The sequence below is a fragment of the Vulpes vulpes genome, chromosome 7, assembly GCF_048418805.1.
Source record: "Vulpes vulpes isolate BD-2025 chromosome 7, VulVul3, whole genome shotgun sequence".
Classification (NCBI taxonomy): domain Eukaryota; kingdom Metazoa; phylum Chordata; class Mammalia; order Carnivora; family Canidae; genus Vulpes; species Vulpes vulpes.
The window spans coordinates 97,013,326-97,035,608 of NC_132786.1; the positions used below are offsets into that span (position 1 = coordinate 97,013,326).

The following is a 22,283-nucleotide window of genomic DNA, read 5'->3' on the forward strand; positions in this document are numbered from 1 at the left end:
GTGGTTTTTTTCTAACTGAATCATGATATTCACAATATAGACCTTGACTGACAGTGCTTGTGGGCAACTGAACAACTTTGGAGATTCCTTTTTGCTTGAAAGTACACTGCGGACATTTATTTTATTCATTTCCAGAACAGGACTCTGAAAGCTGGGCTTGATTCTTGCTTTAAACAATCTGTGGGATTTGGAGCACAACCCAAAACTATCTAGATTTTAAGTTTGTTGACTCTAACTAAAATAAGTTTGGATTGAATGATCTCAAAGATTTTTTCCATCTCTTAATGTTCCGATTCAATAATATATAGTTTTCTCTCCCTTCCCAAGGCATGTGCCCTCAAATCACTTAGATTCATATGGTGATACCATTTATTTTCACTACTTAGGCCACATCTTAATGCAATGAGTTACACAATAACTTGATCATTTTGCACAGTATACAAAAAGTACCCAAAGTACTAAGCTTTTCACAAAAGACAGCACAAAGTTTAAGTGTCGTCCATCCATTAAGTGTGAAAAGACATCTCCAGTAGAGACCAAGAGAATATCTGCTTTCTAATATAAACATCACTTTTCTGAAAAAAAAAATTTGTTTTAGGAGGCACTCATTGAAGGGAAATTACTGGCCCTGGAGGCAAAGATGTGATAAGATAATTATTTCTATTCTTTCATTATGGCCAAATGGTAAATAAGTCACAAATGAAATAACTTTGGCACTATTAATTCTCAAAAGCAGATTTAGGCAGAAACTTCAATAAAGCCTGAAATCAGCACTTAATTTTTCATTTTCTCTTTTCTGGGAGCCTTCAATGGAACAGTTTCAATTCTCAATTTAAGATAGGTTGCCAAAAACTGATTGAAAAAACATGGTGCATGAGAAGATGTTTAGGTAAGTTAAAAAAAAAAAAAAAAAACCTGGATACAACCATTGCTTGAAAGTAAAATGACTTTTGCACCATACTTTATCCTTTTAATAGAAAAAGATTTCTTTCTTTAGACTTTGGAACAAATTGATACCTAAAAATATATATATTCTGCTGTTGATTAGATATTTTGAGAAGTGTAGGTCAAAGCTTGGAAGTTTAAGAACTACATTTCACATGGAAATAGTTTGCATAGTTTCCACATTCTCTTTTCTTTTCCCATTTCCCTTAATAATATTGGATTATAAAGTTATGCTGCTTTTTGTCTTCATATTCTCAGACATGGATGATTTTACCTTTAAATTGAGAAATTCAAAGAAATAAGGTTGGAAGAAGTATATATTTTCTAATCTACATTTCTCTAAGATTTCAGATCACCTTTTCCTACTTGAGTGATCAAGCTATTTCATCTGGTGTTTCATGAAATGAAATTACTATCTTAAGCTCAAAATTGATTTTTTAACTATGATAAACTTTTGAGTAAATAATTTTCATAACTACAAGGTCTTAAGGTGCCAAAAGAAGAAAACATTCCTCTCTGATTTATTCCTATTACATATTAAACAGGCTACTTGACCAGAATTGAAACCAGATGAAGAGGAAATGGATCTCCAATTTGAAGTGTGATAGTTGCTTAAAAGGTAAGTTTTAATTATTCTAATCTGATTTGAATCCTTTTGAATGTGGTTTGTTAAATCTAGAACTGGGTTGAATTAATTTATGTTGGATTGAACCGTTTTGACCTATTTTCTCACAGTCTTGCCTTGTTCAGTGCCTGCCTGTCAAATAAGACAATGCGCTGTCTGCAAGAGTGGCACACAGGCATGGAAATATAGACATGATATCAAAAAGAGGGAGAAGGTCAATATTAACTATCATTTTGTAGAGAGATTATGTGAAATGTAAGGGATGACCAGAATTTGGGGACCAAAAGTCAAGTCAGGAAATCAGAGATTGCATAGACCTTTTCTAAACCCTTGACACAATCCAGGTTCATTGAGCAAAGCAGGGATGTTACAGGTGACACCTGTAACACTTATAATTCCAGAGGAAGGCTCTGTTCTGCTTCAGGGTATAGAAAACTCTTCCAAGTACTTCCTCTGAAATGAAGACATGAAAAGGAGCCCAGGGTTCAAACAACAGTTTTGAGTATGCTGTACAGCTAAATGCTTCCCATAGGAAGTGTGCTGTTTTGTCTGAGTTCAATAATATCCTAATAAAGAGTAAGCGGGACCATCATGGTCAGTCTACCACCAGTGTCAAGAACTTGCAATGGAAGGGAATCGGAAATAAATGTTAACAATATCATTCCCCAAAGCACGTAGGAATCAGAAATGCATGTGGTTTCTTAAGCATGCTTGATTCAGAAGCATCTGAGATCCATGTTAACCTGGTTTAGCAAAGTGAGTAGTGACATAGAAGAATGCCAATGTCCCTTCACTATATATTTGAGTTCTGCAGCTCTTTCCAGTAGCTCCAGAGCTCTGCTGGGCAGCTTTGGCAGGGAGTCTATATGGTAGCACCACCATCCCTATTGTTTCCTCAGTTTCACAAAGGTCCACCACTTAGAACAAAGACCTCAAGGGGTACCTGGGTGGCGCAGTCCATTAATGAGCTTATCTCAAAATAGTCCTAACTGGCTTCATCAGGCTTTTGGTTTCCACTCAGATCTGATCTCAGGATCTTGAGCTGAAGTTCCGAGTGGCCCTCTGTGCTCAGCAGGGAGTCTGCTTGGTTTTCTCTTTGCCTCTCTCTCTGCCCCTCCCCACTGTGTTCTTTCTTACATGTGCATATGCGCTCTCTCTCTCTCTCTCTCTCTCTCTCTCTTTGGAAGAAATAAATAAATCTTAAAAAAAAAAAAGAACAAAGACCTCAAAACCTGTTTAAGTCAGTTAGGACTATTTTGAGATAAGCTCATTCAAAGTTTGAAATGTTGAACTAAAATATTAACTGTAGCTCTTTCTTAAAAGACAATCCTAAATCTGTTGTTCTTAAATAAATAACTACTTCTGGGGAGGTATTATAGATTATATTGCTGAAATCTTATCTCAAAGAAGGTAATCATTAATTCAGAAATTAATGAATTGGAGATAATATTAAATGCATAATTCAAATAGCTGCATTTCTGGCCTTCTACTGAACAACGGGACTTATCAAATTTGTTCAAATTTCAAGATCTTTCTAAACCACATTTGTTCTTGTATGTCGCTTTCAATATGATGTTTACCATCTGTTGCCTGTTTATAGGAAATACATGCATGTGGCACTGCTTAAGTCCAACACGTAGGCTTACTAAAACAGGTTTCATCAAATGAGAATCAAGTCAAGGTGAAATTTTATTCAAGGACATTTGTTCATTTCCAGTCATATTGCTTGTGACATAATCATAGCAGGTTGATCAAATAAAATGATCTCAAGCTATTCCAAGCAGGAAAAATCTTGGCCATTGTTCATATCTCAGTAATATCAATTCCACTTGAGAAAAGTTCAAGGTTTCTTGCTTAAAGAACTAAAACAAAACCACTGACTTCAAGGCTTAAAATTAGTCATAGATTTTTGAGACCCAAATCAGTGTGTGCCACTTGTGTTACATAGTAGAGATTGGGAGAGAAATCAGATTTTTAAGAACTTCACATATGTGAAATAAACAGCATAACTTTGTAAAATGAACTGGTAATGGCACAGAGATAATTTAAATCTAGTGTACAAATTGGGAGGGGCTATTATGTAGAATGATTTCTCTTTTGAAAATGGGAGTAAGAGCTAATTGTAAACTTTAGGGGCTTTTTCTAAACTGAACTTTCATTGTCTTCTTTCCCTTTGCCCAAAGAAACTAGTGCTAAGTACAAAGAAACTAGCAAATATTTGAGTATGTGTTAAAATAAAGGTTGCATCAGTCATATGTTTGGGAAATTATTGGGTTCACCTTTGCCTGGCTGGAAGTGTCAACTGGGGTCATGATCGGCAGAAAACAGAAGGGAGCTTGATGGCCAAAAACTCAGGTCTCTGCTCTCCTGAAACTATCCATCCGGGAGTCTCAAAGCCCAGAAATCCCACCAACACACTCCCAGCCTAACGAGAAAAATGTAGCCAGGAGCTCAGGGAATGTATGAAGCAGCCTCAGCCCGAAGGGTCCCAGTTAATCCCTGGGTTCTGTCCTCGTATATTATTCTAACCCTTCTTACTATATTCTCTAATCTAATTCATATATTCTATATTATGACTTTAGTTTGTTCCTATGCTACATTATTTTCTTTTAAATGCAAAGTTTTATTTTCTTTCATCTTTTTGTTTCAAATCTTTATTGTCTCATCTCTTTCACCATATTTTTTTAACCCTGATTTTTATTTTTGCCCCTTTATAGTGCTTACTTCATACCACTTTATCTTACTGTTTCATTTGATTACGTTATCTTGGTTATTTTTATCATCTACTTTAAGATATCATTCTTGTTTTCTTTTAAATATTACCCAACTTTTGTTAAGTGGCAAGCAGAAATACTGGCTAAAAGGCTGCAACTAGGAGGTCAATCTAGGCCCCTAAGTAAGGAATGTTGACAGATATTTTTCCCTCTTAGGGGTTTTACAATATCTCTTCCAGATCTCCATGATTAATTCCTGAATTCCCACCCAATATAAATCTTCTGATTGTGAAATCAGTCTGAAAAGAGAGTTTGACTACCATCATGAGCCCTCTATGCTAAGCAACCCAACCAGCATACAAGCCAAAAAATATCCCCTCAGCATCAGGATAATATGCCCCTGTGGACAGTACACATGAAAAACCAAATTACAGTGGTCATCTTCTCTCACAAATTAGCCAATCCATTTGAGGAAACTGAGAAAACTTCATGATTTATATAAAACAGTTGGACTCTGAGTAAATTCTGGGGAAAAACCACAATTTACCATGGAAAAAATGCTGCAGGACTTGAGACCAGAAGGCAGTTAGGCAGTTCCATTCAAGGAAAGAAGCTGGCTCACATTCTTCGGCCTTCATTCCATTTTTCCTCTATAAGTAGAATGGCTTCATTGTTTTTCTCTTGCTGCTTCAATAACAGGATCATTTAGAAAAATCCAAATGAGATAAAGTTCTAAGCAAGAAAGTGAAAGTCACTTGGCATCCCACCACACTGAAATAATCACCATTAACATTTAGTGTCCATCTTTTCATGGGTCTCCTTATGCACAAATACCCATGGACATACGTCATTTTAGATAAATGATATTATAACTTACATGCTTTTTAAACATGACGTCTGTTTTCTTATTATTTCCTTCTTTTATTTTTTGGTTTGTCTTATCCTTTCCCATTTCATTCTATTCTCCCAACTTCTATACACATTCCTGACCAGCAACCCATGTTAAAAACTCATTTAAAACTTATATGTTTATATGATCATAAACATATATACACACACGTGTGCATACACATAGACAAACATATATCTCAGGAAAGGCTAGGTTATGCTGCTGTAACAAATGACCCCAAAATATAAATAGCAATGATTTATTTCTTGATCGTGATATATTTTCATTTTAAATCAGCTGCATTCCTACTCGCAGTTATCTTTACTTCTAGATCCTGGCTGATGAAGGAGGTTTTGCAGTTGTGGTGGCAGAAAGAAAAATAATATGGTGATGCCACTGAGCTAAGACATAGGCAAGAGGTACCCTGCTCTCGTCCATGCTCTTTAAGAAGCACTGACCTGGCCCTTCCTGACATGTGCCTTCTAATGGGGCAAGCAGTCTGAAGGGTCAAAGGGCCAGGCGCCCTCTACATTCCTCTGCCTTCCCCCACACCAATCTGGACTGTGCTACAGGCACTAGGATCCCAGAATTCCTGCCCAAATGGGCTCCATGAAGGTCTCTTCCCTGAATTCATCCTTCTAAGGGCAGATAAGATTGCAGGGGGATGTACCTCTTGCCCAGGACATAGCCAAGGATTAGATGTTTGTGAGGAATGACTGGAGTATTCACAGAAATGAACTCAAGTGTGGTATGGAACAGATGGAAATTAAGAGCCCTACTTTATTCTATTTCAAGAGGATAGTCAGTGTGTAGTCCAACTTAATAAATAAACCATATAATTTTCTCTGAGTTAAAATATACTTTTTTACATGTAATGGGGATCACTTCTTGATTCTCTATTCTATTGATCTGTTTTTCTATGTGTATGCCAAAACCACAATAATTTCATAGGTTGTTCTATTCTGTATTCTAATAAGTAGTATGGTAACTCCCTTATCATTAATAATTTTTCCTTTTTCCAAAATATAATTAGCTATTCTTGGGTATTAATTTTTCCACATATTTTTTAAAAATCACTTTATGCAATCTGTTACAAAAAAACTCTGTTGGGATTCTAGTAGGAATTACATTATATCTATATACTTGTATAACACTGATGTTTTTATGTTATCAGGAAGGCCTTCCAAGAATAAGTATGCCTTCTACTAAGATTAATTTTTATTCTGAATTTTAATAAAATTCTTTACAACTGGCTCTGAATCTTTCTAGTTAAAGTTACTGCTAAGTATTTTTGTATTTTTCATTACTACTTTGAATGAAATGTTTTCCATTTTATTTCCACATTTTTATTGCTAACATAAAGGAAACTTTTTTTTAACATTTTCTTGTGTTTTTTGTTTTGTTTTGTTTTGTTTTTTACATTTATTAGGGCCATCAATACAATGGCAATAGCTGTCAACCTAGTCTCTGACTTTAATTGAAAAATATTTTAGAAAATCACCATATAGAAAGATGTTAGTTCTTGGTTTCTGGTGAATGATCTTTATTTCACTCAAATTATTTTTTATTCTTTCTCTACTTTATTTTTTAATAGTTGCTGAATTATAGTCCCTTCTGGTTCTTTTACTGCATTGTATTATATAAGGTCAAGTTCACCTCTGAGGAGCAGATAACCAAAAGTAGTAGTCACCTAAAACATGAAATTTATTTTTCTGTGTTGTATAAATATGTTAAGTCAAGGACTGATATGAAAAACCCACAATCATTGGGACTTACTTCTATCCTATTATTCTGCACCTCAACACGTGGTGCTACGTTGCCTTAGGGTCAAGCACCATGTTTTAACTCCAGCCATTAGGAAGATAAAGATTCAAAGGGCAAGTTTCCTTCTTTTGATAAGCCTTCTCCAATTTTTTGCTTGCATTACACTAGTCAGAACTTCATCAGATGGGCATAACTAAATGCTAGGAGCCTGGAAAATATAGTCTTCCACTCTGTTTTTCCTGCCTTTTGTGGTTTTAAATGAATATTTTATAGGATTCCATTTTCTCTCCTTTCTTAGCATATCATTTTTTTTTCTTTTTACTTTTCTTTACTTTTTTTGGTGGTGGCCCTGCAGTTTGTAACATACATTTAGAACTAACCCAAGTCTACTTTCAAATAGCACAATACCACTTTGCAGGTAATGTGAATCCTTATGATTACAAAATAACCCTAATTCTTGCTGTCTGTTCCTTGTATCATTGCTATTATTCTTTTCACTTACATATAGGACTACAGTAGCATATAAATATATATACACACACAGAAGATATCTACACCAACATACACAATGAAATACATCACTGATATCATTATTTTGAGCAAACTTATTTGTTAGAGCCATTAAAAATAAAAGGTTTCATTTTACCTCCATGTATTTCTTCTTCAGTGCTCATCCTTTATGTAGATATGAGTTTCTGACTTTTATTATTCTTTCTCTAAAAAACTTCTTTTAACATTTCTTGAAAGGTGGGTCTACAGGCAACAAACTCCCTCAATTTTTATTTGAGAAAGTCTCTATTTATCCTTCACTTGTGAATGATAATTTCACAGAATTCTAGGTTGGTGGGGTTTTTTTGTTTTATTTTTTTTTCCTCTCTCAACATCTTAAATTTTTCACTTACTCTCTTCTTGTTTGTACTTCTTGTTTCTGAGAAGAAATTGGATATTATTATCTTTGTTCCTCCATAGATAAGGTATCTTTTTTTTTCCCTTTCTAGCTTCTTTGGGGATTTTTCTTTCTCTGATTTTCTGTAGGTTGCAACTGGAGTGCAAAATAGGAGTAGTTTTTGGCATTTATCCTACTTGATGTTCTGTAAGCTTCCTGGATCTGTGGTTTGGTCCCTGGCATTCATTTAGGGAAAATCTTAGTCATTATTATATCATATATTTCTTCTGTTTCTTTTTCTCTTCTCCTCTGGTATTCCCATTATGTTACACCTTTTGTAATTGTTCCACAGTTCTTGCCTATTCTGTTCTGTTTCTCAGTCTTTCTTCTCTTTGCTTTCCTATTAACATAACCTCAAGCACAGGGATTCCATCCTCAGCTGTGTCCAGTCTATTAATAAGCCTGTTAAAGGCATTCTTCATTTCGGTGAGTGGTTTTGTTTTGTTTTTTTTTAATCCTGGACTTTTTTTTTAAAGATTTATTTATTTATTTATTCATGAGAGACACAGAGAGAGAGGCAGAGACACAGCCAGAGAGAGAAGTAGGCTCCTTGCAGGGAGCCCAATGTGGGACCCGATCCTGGATTCCAGGATCACTCCCTGAGCAGAGGGCAGATGCTCAACCACTCTGCCACCCAGGCGTACCTTGATTAGTGGTTTTTTTTTTAAACTTTATAATTTTTGTATTTTCTTACAGTTTCCAGCTCTCTGCTTACACTGTTCATCTGTTCTTACATGCTACTTGTCCAATAGAACCCTTAGCACATTAATCATAATTATTTAAAATTCCAAGCCTGATTTCAACATATGTATCTGCCATGTCTGGTTTTGATGCTTGCTTTGTCTTTTCTAATTACAGGCAGTTTTTGTGTTTGTTTGTTTGCCTTTTGGAATGCCTTATAATTTTTTCTTGAGCCAGATATACTGAGTAAAAGGAACTATTATAAGTAGGCTTTCAGAAATAAGGGAAGGGGGTAGTGTTCTACAATTCTGTGATTAGGTCTCGGCTACTGTGCCTCTGGGCTGTGAACTTCACGTGTATCTTAGTTTTTTTTCTCCTGCTTAGGTGTGTCAGGATGGCCTTAGTGGGCAGGTGTTGGATTTTTCCTCTCTTCCAGATCTGGTAGGCTCTGGTTAACTAGTTTCCTGTGAGTGGAGCCCTTGTTAAGAACAGCGTGCTCTGGGCCACCTGGGTGGCTCAATCGGTTGGGCATCTGACTCTTGGTTTCATGCCATGATCTCATGGGAGGGAGCCCCCCATCAGGTTCTGAGCTCAGTGAGGAGTCTGCTTGAAGGATTCTCTCCCTTTGTCCCTACATCAAGTGCCTTCTCTCTCTTTCTCTCTCTCTCTCTCTCTCTCAAATAAATAAACAAATCTTTAAAAAACCTTTTAAAGAAAGAGTGCTCTGGCCAATTTCAAAATGGTTCCTTTGCTCTTCCCCCTGCCAAAAGCATACGGGAATTTTTCTCTGATATTTACTCTAGGAACCTGGCAAAGCTCCTAGAAGTAAATCTCACAACATTGCCAATGGTGGGGTGGAGGAGCTATAATTCAGTTAACCTGGAGTTTTTTACTCTCAGATATGTCCTCACTGAACCTCTAGCAGTTCTACTATAGCTCAACACTGGTTCCTGCAGCCAGCTCTACTCGTGAGTCTGCTCAGTTAAGTGGCAGCATCCTTATTCACCTGGCTCTCCAATCAGGGACTGCTGTGTGCTCTGTGACCTCCCATCTCTTATGGATCCAAGTATAGTTGTTAATCTTTTAGCCTGCTACTTGTCAGGATAGAGTAGCAACCATCAAGTTCCTTACATGTGGAACCAGCCATTGGAAGTCTGAAATACATTCTTTATTCTGAGAAACCACATACTCAGCTAAAATTGAGATTTTTTTTTATCACCGTTGAACTTGTGAAGAACAGGTATTAAGGTACAAATGACAGCTACTTTCACAGTTATTTACTCCATGGCATTTGGATTTCTAGTCTTTAAATTGCTCTATGAAAATTATGAGGATAAAAGTTATTTAGTCATATCATATTATTTTCAATATATCTCCCTAAAATATAAGTACAAAATTGAACCCAAGAGTATAAAGTATGAATATGCCATTCCCCAAAAAGGTGTTGCAATATTTGTTTAAGTTCCTTTATTAAAAAGATACCAGGATGACTTGGTTTTATGATTTAGTTCCATCTATACTTCAAAATATAAAAGCAAACATGTGGCACCTGGGTGGCTCAGTTGGTTGAGTTTGCAGCTCTTGGTTTCAGCTCAGTGTCATGAGACCGAGGGTCATGAGACTGAGGGTCATGAGACCAAACCCTGAGTCAGGCTCATCTCTCCCTCCCACTTTGTCCCTTCTCCCACTCTCCCCTACATGTTCTCTCTAAAATAAATAGATATATAAATAAAATCTTTAGAGATTTTAAAAATTAAAAAATAAAAAACAGACAATTCAATGTCTATGTGTGTTTATATCATTACAGATCATAAAAAATGAAATATTCCCAAATCATTTGATAAAGATATTATTTTAATACTAAAGAAAAGCCTGTGAGAAATTAATAAAAACTGTAGCACTATCTCACTTATAAATTTATATGCAAAACTTTTAAGTAAAATAATTATAATATCCATAAGAAAGGTGTTGGTTTAGGAAACATAAGGTGCTCCCACTAGGAATTTGTCAGGTGTAACTTACCATGATTCTTAGAAAACCAGATCACCTTGAAGGCTGGAGTGAATATGGAGTAATTTAAGCCATAGCTCCCACTATAGAGCTCCCATTTCTCTAAAAACTTTGGAAAGTGGACCCTACTCCTCAACTTTTAATCATATTACTTAACTGCTGTAAGCCTCAATTTCTCCACTTATAAAATTGGAATAATAATCATATTCTTTGAACAATTTGCTAAGATCATTTATGTAAGGTATCTATTACATGTTTGGTTATGATGAGTGATCACTAGTCTCACATGGCATTTTTCCATTGTCTATACCATAGAGAAATTTGTAATGCAAAGGCCTATCATATTAACCTATCTAAAACCATGTGCCAATAGCAAATTAATTCTATATTTCAGTTTTGAGTTTAATTACTTTTCTGGTTTTATGAGTGAAACACTTGGCAAATTGGGATACCTATTTTTAAAATGTTTTTTTACTTCACTTAGGAATTTCTTACCTTTTCCCCAAAATTTCAGGCAGCTTATAAGAGTGTATGAAATGCAATAGCAAAAAAAGTATACATAGAAGTTTTTTTAAATAAAAAAGTGACATTAAAAGGATAAAATAGGGATGCCTGGGTGGCTCAGCGGTTGAGCGTCTACCTTTGACTCAGGGCATGGTCCTGGAGTCCCGGGATTAAGTCCTGCATCAGGCTCCCTGCATGAAGCCTGCTTTTCCTTTTGCCTATGTCTCTGCCTCTCTCTCTCTCTCTCTCTCTCTGTCTCTCATGAATAAATAAATAAAATCTTTTTAAAAACAGGATAATGGGGATCCCTGGATGGTTCAACAGGTTAGTGCCTGCCTTTGGCCCAGAGCCTGGTCCTGGAGTCCTGGGATCAGGTCCCACATCGGGCTCCCTGCGTGGAGCCTGCTTCTCTCTCTGCCTGTGTCTCTGCCTCTCTCTCTCTTTGTCTCTCATGAATAAATAAATAAAATCTTTAAAAAAATAAAATAAAAAAGGATAAAATAAAATCATGAATCATTAAAAATAAAAAGACTGCATACCATAGAGTCCTATGAGCTTGTTGTAGTTGGGCCATGTACTTTGCTACAAAACGTCTTGCAAAAAGTTCTGCAAGATATTAAGCTTCCGTTCATTTTGAAAATGGATTTTCTACTTCAGTTCCTATTTTTTTATCTTTGTGGGTCCTCAGTCATACATCTCTTATAAAGTATATGATTATGTTGATGTCTGATATCAATTGAAAGGTCTTATAAATTCTGTATATATTCGGTTCCAACCTAATTTTGACTTCTTTTAAATAATCAGAATAGAATTATTAATGACATTTCCCCAAACTACACAAATGATTGGGGTTTAGAGGGTTGTTCTATTGTGGACCATTTTCCTAGGGGTAACTGTGAGTTAACTAGAAAAACATTTAACTACTGAGACTTGGAATTATAGCAATTTGAATGGTAACATTTAACTACTGAGACTTGGAAATATAGCAATTTGAATGGTAACTAATAGAAACCTTATTTATATTTTCAACCAAGACAAATGGGTCACAGAAGGTTTAATAGTGAACTTGTCTTTGCTTACTCTCCCCCTTGATATGTATGTTTCTCAGGCATGTTAAAGTGACTATTGCTCATTCAGTCTGAACTTCACTAAAGCCACCTCCAAGTCTAAGAACATAACTAGAATGCCTAGATTTTTAAGAATTGGGATGTCTCTGATGTGTCAAGGGACCCTCAACAAACCACCTTTGGATGTTGGGTGGATTCCCTGGTGACTTCCTGAGAGAGGTTTCTGCCTTCATCAGTGTTCTACATTAGGATTCAGCAGGTTTTAGGTGCAATTCTCCTATATCTATACTCTTAACCATAAGAACCCTGCCAAGAGCCTCATAGACTGCTTTCAGCTTTCACTTAACCAACTTTAGCCTTAATTATGGAAACAGAATTTGAATATGGAGTAAGAGAGCTTAATGTAAGATCCAACTCTTTTTTTTTAAAGATTTTATTTATTTATTCATGAGAGAAACACACAGAGAGAGGTAGAGACACAGGCAGAGGGAGAAGCAGGCTCCATGCAGGGAACCCGACGTGGGACTCGATCCCGGGTCTCCAGGATCACGCCCTGGGCTGCAGGCGGCTCTAAACCGCTGTGCCACCAGGGCTGCCCAGAGCCAACTCTTAATGCAGCTGCAAAATTTGCGTTTAAAACCAATGGAAGAATGGCTCAGGCAGAAATGGAATCCAGACATCAAATTTTAAATATAACTTTGCGTTCACTTTCCTCTTCACCTTATAACTTAAAGAACTAACACTCTAATGTTGTTTTGAAGCAGAAGTTGGCAATTTTTTTTTTCTGTAAAAGGATACATAATATTTTAGGTTTTGCAGACAATACTGTCTCTGTTGCAACTACTCAGCTTTACCATTGCAACACGAAGGCAGCTGTAGACAATACCTAGATGAGTGGGCATGGCTGTGTTCCAGTAGAATTTTATTATCAGTTTGGAAGACCAGATTGGACTTGCCAGCAGTAGTTTGTACATCCCGACTTTGGAAAAACTGTGTCTTTACCTTCCAGTCACAAAATTGATTCGTATGTTTTTAATAAGACAGATTTGTCATTCAGAAATATTAGGTGACTTGCAATTATTTGTCACCAACATATTAAATTGTTTAAAATATTAACTCTGAATTCTCTAGACTCCCTAGGCTGGCATGATTACCATTTAATGATATCTGAAACACACTGCAAATTTCATAAGAAAGAAATTATATCAGATAATGTTGAAAAAAGAGGCCTAACTTTTCATACTATAAGGATACAGAAATTCTTCTAATGTAATGTACAGAATGTTTTTTGCACTTCAAGTTCAGGAGAGTAGTTAAAGAGTAGTTCAAAACAGTAGTTAAGTACAGCTACAAAATCCAGGTATGGCTGAATTGACACTGAATGATGGGGGCTTCTTCTTAAGCCTGACTGCTCAGGATAGAATATCTAATGGAGCATGTAACCAACATTGGCTGTTACTGTGACATAATTGTGGTAAGGACAAAACAGTTTATAGGTAGACACATGTAAGATCTTACCATACTTTTATTTTACCAGCTCATTTGCTTGCTCCATGCTTTTTTGAGACAAGCAATCTCAGGGGAGAAAAGACAGAGAGCATTACCTAGTTATGAAGCATCTTCAAATGTCACTCTCCCCTTCCATAAACATGTCTAGTAGCACTAGAACCGTATTTCCAAAAAGTTTTTTCTGTTCATAAGGAATATTTTGTGATTAGGTGCCCAATTAATCTATTACAGTATAGCTTTGTGAGGCTCAAATGTCTTTCACTTTGCTGTTATACCTCTGAGTAGGCCAGAGCTTTTTAATATTTAAAGAGTAAGAAGAGACTTGGGATGTACACAGAGGAAACACCATATTCTTTCATATATTGTTGTTGCATGTCAAGTCAAAATGATTAAGACATGATATTCATGAAACAACTTTTCTTCTAAATTCTTGAGTTACATTTTCATTTGCCTTAAATTTATGGCTCTGCTTCAAGTTGTGCAATTTTTTTCATGTTTTATGTTAAAGATCGCTTTTTCATGACATGTGTACCCTTTGAATATTTATAAACTGCTACTATACTCTCAATTCTTCACCTTTAAGCTGGATTCATATTTTTATGGTATGTATCCTACAATAGAATAGGAACAACTAAATGACATAGCACTAACCTGACTCATTTTTTGTTGCTAGGTTCTAAAATCCTTCATCTCATTCCAACAAGAAAGCTTTTAACTTTCTACCAATTCCTATCCATTAACTCTCTCCTTTAGTTCTTGATCCCCTCAAATACTGACGATTCATGTATTCTGAGGCAGCTTGGAAGAATTACAATATATAAATACTGGAGGAATCAGATTCTATGCCAATAGTTGTAAACTATAGATGCACAGTGATTATTTTCAGAAATAGATGTAGGGAAAGTCCACAGATGTTTAGAGTTTGGTCTCTTTGCAAATGTCAGATTTGAGTTATGTTGGAAATAAACAAATATCAGTGCAAAACCAAGCAATTAAGACATTTTTCTGTTGGTTATGTTAATACCATGCTATTGTCTCCAAATCATGTGTTTGAAATGTATTATTAACTTCAAGATGGGATATTGGCCAAAATAGTAAGCACAAATTCACTTAGTGAAAAATAATACCAATATGTTGATTGTTAGGTATAAGATAATGCTTATGCTACATTTCAAAAAGCAAGAAAATGATAGCTTTCATTATTAGAAAATAATACTACCTGCAATGAATAATGTCTCTTTTGCATTCTCCCTCAAAATATAAATATAAATTAACAGCCAGGTCTGAGATTAGAAGTATTACATGGACTAAATTTCATAAATCCAAAGTGTACTTATCTCATTTACCAATTTAATGCTTTGCTTCTCTTTTGTGGACTATTTTGATCTTTTCCATGTAGAGTGGATTTTAACATTTTTAAATAGTGTTGTCAGTTGAAATCTCTTTCTTTATAAGTACTCAAATTATTATTCTTTCATAAATATAGTCACTAAACACCTGAGAGATGCAATTATTCATAACTTATTTCTATTTAACTTATTTCTTGACCTCTACTAGATGACATTGACTATGTCAAAGTGAAAATACAGATATATGTAAAAGGAAAAAAAGTTTTGAGGAAGGTAGAAAAGAAGCAAATTTAATCTAGGAAGTTCATTTTTAGCATTAAAATACTGAATAGCCTACTAGAAAAAAAAGTGTCTTTTTTTTCCTTTATGGTACATAATTTAATATTTTAAAGCAACTTAACTTTGTTGGACTGTGCAAAATAGCACTTGAGTTTTCCAGCTCATCAATTCCTAATTTTTGTATGTGTGAAGACACTGATGTTACACAGTACATATCCAGATGTAGGCACTGTTTCCTATTGTTAACATGGACAACTGATTTATAGTTATTTATTGCCATTAATTTGCTACTCAAAGATTTTGTCATTCTAATTGATGACTCAAGATATCTGAACTAAGCTTTTCCCAAGAAAACTGTCTCCTAATTCCTAATGCTTTGACCTCAAGAATAGTTAAGAAAAAGGCTGCTGTGATGTATGCAGGGCATTTACAAGTCTGTTAGATGTCTTCTTCAAAGGGAAGAACTGTCAAAACACAAACCAAAACATAAACATAGGAAATAACAGGAGATTTTTCTGCAACCCAAATGTCTGCTGCACAATGCCCCATTAATTTGATTTACCACTTCACTCCAAACAGATCCATGTATTTTGGAAATAAAAAAGTCCTACCTATATTCTCAAAAAATTTAATGAGCCATGGGGAGAGAGGATGGAGAACTTCATTTTGTAGATCTATAATTCTGCTTTTACACCTGCTATTTCTCTTTAGTCCCAACACAAACTTGAAGTACACCTTTTTTGATTTATACAAAACAAAAGTAAATAATCCAACACAATAAGAATTTGAAGGCATAATAACCTGCTAAATGATTTCTGAAATAGAGAACAGAAAAGGATATATGTTCCAGCCATAAAATCAATTTAAAATTAAGTAAGTGTCATCTGCATTAAAATTCCCTTTGATTATATCTTAACTAGGGATGGCAGTGACTTTTTACTTTATGTAATCTCAGTTCTCTTCAATTTGTTGAATTCTCTCCATCCTTCATTGTATATATTCTCTCATCTCCTCTTTCCTTCTCTGAACAAGTAACAAAATCTTTCTTGCTCTCCCTTCAATATAGTCATTGTCTGTTTTTTCCCATGAACCTTGGTACAAAGAAATTTCCCTGAACAGAGTTTTGGGATCTAACTTCCTATTCAAAGAGCATTGAAATAACATTGCTAGTTCTCTAAGAATTCCTGGGACAGGCATTATGTTGATGTTAGGAGACACAGATATACAGAGAAATATATGTATCCATCATAAATTATATATAATAGATATAATTCAGAAAATTTAAAAGTTCACAAGAGCATATATTAGAGATTTACTATATAATATGCTACAAAACACATCCTGATAGTTAAGGCAGTGTCAGGATATATTCAGCATGACATGAAGTTTGACCTATAGGTTAAGTCTTGATCTAGAAGGTAGAACTTGAAGGTATGTGTGTAGCTCGTGTGTTGAACTAGCATAATTCATGATTTAATTGAAATAGAAATTTTTTATTCCCACAATTATCCTCTAAACTTTATTCAGTACAGGTGGTTTCCTCTAGCACCAGATGAGAACTCATGTACTTCCTCTTAGATAATAAACAGTCCTATGGTCACTATAACACAAATAAAAATTGAATTTAGTAATTAGAATGTCTAGTCCAAGATGGTAATCAAAATTTTGAAGTGGATTTAACAATAAGTCTTCCTTCCTCCACCAGTGTGGGCCTGCTTCCCCCAGGTCACTGGTCTGTTTTTGCTTCTTTCAGTAGTTGGTGGTGAGGAAAGAGAACAGGTAAGATTATACTGGACCATCTTGTTGTTATCAGTCTTCACATCATCTGGACCTGCAAATTTTTAAAGCTGACTCTCTCAAAGAGCATTTTTGATGACGTTTCTGAAGAGTCTCTGAATAGCTGCCTCAACTGTCATTTTTTTGCTCTGAGAGGGTATACCATTACCCCAACTGGTTGTGAATTCTCCATCTTACTGATGGAGTTCAACCCCGCTCCCCTACCTCTCTCTCTTTCTCTTCAGTGGGTATGCTGGAGAGCCAGCTCCTATAGGTTTGCAATAGCAGATTGTGCTCATTTCCTTCCAACTCCATGTTCAATGACGTCATGTGGTTAGCTTGAAATTGGTCGTAATGGTGATATTTACACCACAGAAGTAGACAAAGGTTACAAATGGGGAGTCATTGGAGCATTCCTTTTATTTTTGTTTTTGTTTCTGGAGAATCACTTGGCAGCACAGTACTGGGTCCATGGCAAACACTTAAAATCCTTAAATACTTAAATCCCTTGCCCAGGAAACTATAAATGTACAGGAAAATCCCAACATTACTTCTTCTATTTGCTCCCTCACCAGTACAGCAGTTAGTATGGTTTTGCCCTCTGAATATACCTGCTGGGAGCCAGACCACACAAAGCCCCAATGTAGGAGTCAAATATCAAGCTTCATATGTACCCTTGGAAGTCTCCTCACCATCAGGTTTGATGAAGGGGAGCAGACACTCTGCCTCTAAGGGAGTATGACTCACAGCACAGCTTTCTTCAAAGATACCTTCTGCCCTAAATTCACACTCTTCTAAAGTACACTCAGTTATCATCCAACTGGTAGTGGCCCCAAGAGTTGTGGAAGTGGTCAATTCTGCATTTTATGATCTGTCTTTTATAATCCACGTTTATTTTTATTTTATTATTGTCTTGGTGTCTTCTTCAACACTCAATTTTAGCATCCTGTTTCAAGAAGCAAGCACAAATCGCAAAAAAGAAGAGGGAATCACATATATTCAGTATAAAAGAATTAGCAGAAATAAGGTCAAATTATAGAATATACAATCCTGTATTTTGTGATTATAGTTGTTGTTAAATGTAGGAGAGGAGGCAAGTTCATGTGTAAAATTCATATAATTTGAATGGAAGAAAGCTACATTAATGTAGCACAATCCCATGCATGGCCTATGCTAGACTGGGCAGTGTTTTTATACTTAATGTACAAAGGAGCTTTCTAGGAGGCCTTGTTAAAATGCAGATTCTGATTCAGTGAGTCTAGGTGGGACTGGTATTTTGTATTTCTAACCCAGATCCAGGTAATGCAGACAGCAATGATCAAGAACTTCTCTGAACACCAAAGGACCAGAAAAACACACAAACATACTCATGAAATAAAACAATTTTATGAGATGGTTATTATCCCTGTTTTATCTATGAGAAAACTAAAGTTGAGTGAGTTTAACTTGTCCAACTACATTGATAAGTGGCAGATATTTGTTGTCTTCTCTTACTCTTTCCATTGGATGACAAAGTATCACTGAACTTGTTATTATTGTTCTTTTCAACCTATAAACTTTAATCCGATATAAAACAAATAACAGTGTTGAATTTCTTTTCCTCATGATATGATTAACTTCCCATTTTTTAAAGTAATTGTTCAGGCTCATAACTATTTCATAGCCCCAGAGTCATAATGGGTTTAATCGATATCATGTTCAATGCCAGCTACTAATATTTAGTTTACCTATGGAATGAAGGTCTTCTAGATAATGTGTCCATATAGAATGGCACAAATGTCTGTATTAAAGAGTTGTATTTTGTACTCTATAGAAATATATGGAGTCTTCAGATTATCCCAGGTATACAGTCTAGTGAAGAGACTTTTTAAAACCTATTTTGTCTCTCATTGACTTATACTGAATGTGCATAGAATGCTAACCAAAGGGACACAAATCTGATCCATGAGAAAAATGTGATTAATTTGGGCTGCCCTTAGAAAGGTGCTATTAACACCCTCAGCCTACAAATTTCATTTTAAGAGATTACAATCTTTAAGTCCCTGACTGTTTACAAAATACTTTGGTTACATATAATACATTTGTACAAAAAAACCTCAAAATTATTAGCTAAATGATTCTTTTATTATCAAAGTTTGTAGATTTATTTTTTAATTGTTATCATTGCTGCATAAACAATCCCTTGAACTTTCCTTTTAAGCTTGTTTAAAACCAAATGAAGGAAGGAAGATAGAAGGACGTGAGTCACATGCTAACAAAAATAACAAAACAGCCCTGGCCACAGATAATTTCCTGAAACCAATATGAGAAGGAATAGCTATGTGAAAGAAAAACATTAGCAAGTCATTTTGTAAAACAGTAAAATTTTCAAATATAATTGAAAAGAGAAAAATCTTTCCAAACTAAATATCCATTTCTGAGCCTGAGGCAATAAATAAATAAAGGGGAAAGCTCAGTCTTAATATTAAAAAAGAATAAACCTGTTTGTTTTCTAGATTTATAATATGATTGAGGGGCTGTTTAATAAAAGTGAAAAACATTTAGGTAAAATTCACTTTTAAAAATATGTAATATTATGATCTTTATTCAAGAAATTTAATAAATTGTTATGTATTCTGGGATTCATTGAGCTTTGACTTTCCAAACATCCCTTTGAATAAATGGAGTTTGATAACTGGGAATGGTTTCATGTGACATATCCTATCATAAGACCCAAGACAAACACACAAAATGTTTATCTCAAAACAGCTGTTAAAAATCCTTTTTGTAGAAGTCAGCCCCATTCTTGTTTTTCAATCTTTTTTAAAAACTGGGGTTAAAGACATTTTTTTATGTGCAAAAATATCAACCTACTTAAAATCAACAGCCATTTCTTTAATAGAGAAATGTTATTAGGAGTCTTCATATATTAAAATCCAGAATAGACAAAGGATGCTCACAATTTCCAGTAACATTTAGAATTTTCCTAGGTATTTCAGATAATAACATAGAATATGTGGAAGAACTAGAAGTTTCCAGTATGGAAAAGAGAGACAATTCTCTACCCAGGAAATCCAAGGTAATCTATTGAAAAGTTACTGGATTTCATAAGAACGTTCAGTAACTCAGATGGACACAAGATAAAATATGAAAAGCAATCACTCCTTGGCAAATCAGCAGGAGATCATTAGAAAATAAGATGGAGAAACCACAATAACAAAATAACACAAAATATGTGAAAATAGCCTTTAAATACATGTACATCTCTTCTGGGTTATTCATATAAACAGATAGCTAGTGAAATATCCCATGTTCGTAGATGACAAAATAAATTATTAAAATGTTAGTTCTTTTAAAATCAATTTATACATATGAAGCAATCATATCAAAATTTCAAGAGGAGCTTCTTTTGGAACTAAAAAAAATATTTTTAGATTTAATATACAAGAGAATAAATGATTAAAGAGTTAAGAAAATTTTGAAAAAAGAAGAGTAAAGAGTAATGAGTGAAGGGACTTTAAACCTATCAAATATTAAAACATTATATAATAAAGTTTTAATAATGTGAAAAGCATGGTAGCATCAAACATGTAAGAATTAAATATGTAATAAATAAGGCATTCAACATGAATAAAGTGGAAGATTTGTTTGATAAATAGTTCTTAAATAATTCTAGAATGATGAAAGTCAAATGCAAGAAAAAGAAGAAAAAACTTGATAATAAATTACATCATAAAAAATAATAAAACTTATGTAAGCAAATTGTCTGATTATGGGATCACCTCCCCTTGAATGGAGTGCCTCTCATGATCCTTGATGAGGAGAGGGAACTTAAAAAGCTGTTGCACCTGGGCCCCCCTTCACCCCTGAAGATGTCTTCTTTATCCTGGGAGTCTAATCTGTTGCAGTCTCTCAGCGTTCTGTCGACCTTGGATGTTGAATTGCCACCTGTTTGCTATGACTTAGATATTTAAATTTCTTAGCACTTAATAGTTTGTGTATTTTGTATTAATAAAGCAATTCTTTAACAGACTCTTAAAAACAAAACAAAACAAAACAAAAAGCCTAAGCTCAAAAACAAAGGAACAGTTTACTAGATTTAAAGATCTAAAATGCTCAAAATTCTGCCAATCAAAAAGACAAACAAACCCAGAAATCTTAATAGTAAAAAACAACTAGGTAAAATATTTGTAAGATAAATCAACAAAGAACATGAACTTTGCATTGGCAAAAGTGGAAATACACATGGATAACACTTAAAAATAATGTTCTCCCTTAACGATAAAGTAAAAAAAAAATGTTTAAGAAAACAATTTTTTATTTTTCAAAATAATAGACATTTTAAATGATAGGAAGAGCCAATACAGAATACTTTCTTATGTTTTCTGAAGTCAGTCTGGAAGTTAACCATTTAGCAAAGTGATCTACTAGGTTACAATGAAGGCAAGTCTCCTAAAACATTTTTTCATATTTACAATTATTAAGCAAAATTCATTAACAAGCAGACAACAAAAAACAAAAACAAAAACAGCTGTACTGTAGTTCCACTAAAATGCCACTTGTGTACTTTTTAACTGGTCAGACCACCACATATGTGAAACATTAAGTGAAGGAAGATCTGACAACCTCCAGGAAGCAGGACCTAGTATCCTAGTAGTCAAGTGCAGATAACCTGAAATCTTTAACCAGTGATTGGCCAAAGGACCATTGAGGATGAAGTGTTAGGCATTAGTTTATGGATAAAGAGTATAGGCCTTGCTGGATTCTTACTCTACATTCATAGAATTGTGCAGAGTGTCCCCAAAACTAAATCATTTTTTGAAAACCTTTAATTTCACTAAGCAGTTTAATTATCAATTATTTACTTATTAATAAGCTGCCAATTTCACCAATAAAAGCTAATTTCTGACAATTATTGTATTAATTCCCTTTTGGTTGTTAACTGAGACATTAAAACAGAAACACCTAGGGGCACCTGGGTAGCTCAGTGGTTGAGGATCTGCCTTCGGCTCAGGTCGTGATCCTGGGGCCCTGGGATTGAGTCTCGTATCAGGCTCCCCAACAGGGAGACTGCTTCTCTCTCTGCGTATGTCTCTGCCTTTCTCTCTGTGTCTCTCATGAAAACATAAATGAAAAATGTAATAATAAAAAAACACCTGTGTTAGCCACTGGTGGAGTGTGGACTTCCTAATCAGCTGGCTTTCTTTGGACTTTTGCACTGTTGATAAGCACCTGGATTATCACTT

The 22,283-nt window shown here is 34.9% G+C and overlaps 1 long non-coding RNA gene across 1 annotated transcript in view; it reads right to left on the bottom strand.

Annotated features, from left to right (window-relative positions):
* Window positions 1–4,597: 4,597 nt before the first annotated feature.
* The window catches only part of LOC140599723 (uncharacterized), a 55,931-nt gene continuing 38,245 nt past the window's right edge, over window positions 4,598–22,283 (bottom strand). The window contains exon 4 of the long non-coding RNA XR_012002698.1: window positions 4,598–4,968. This is a non-coding gene — a long non-coding RNA (uncharacterized lncRNA). The remainder of the gene's footprint in view (window positions 4,969–22,283) is intronic.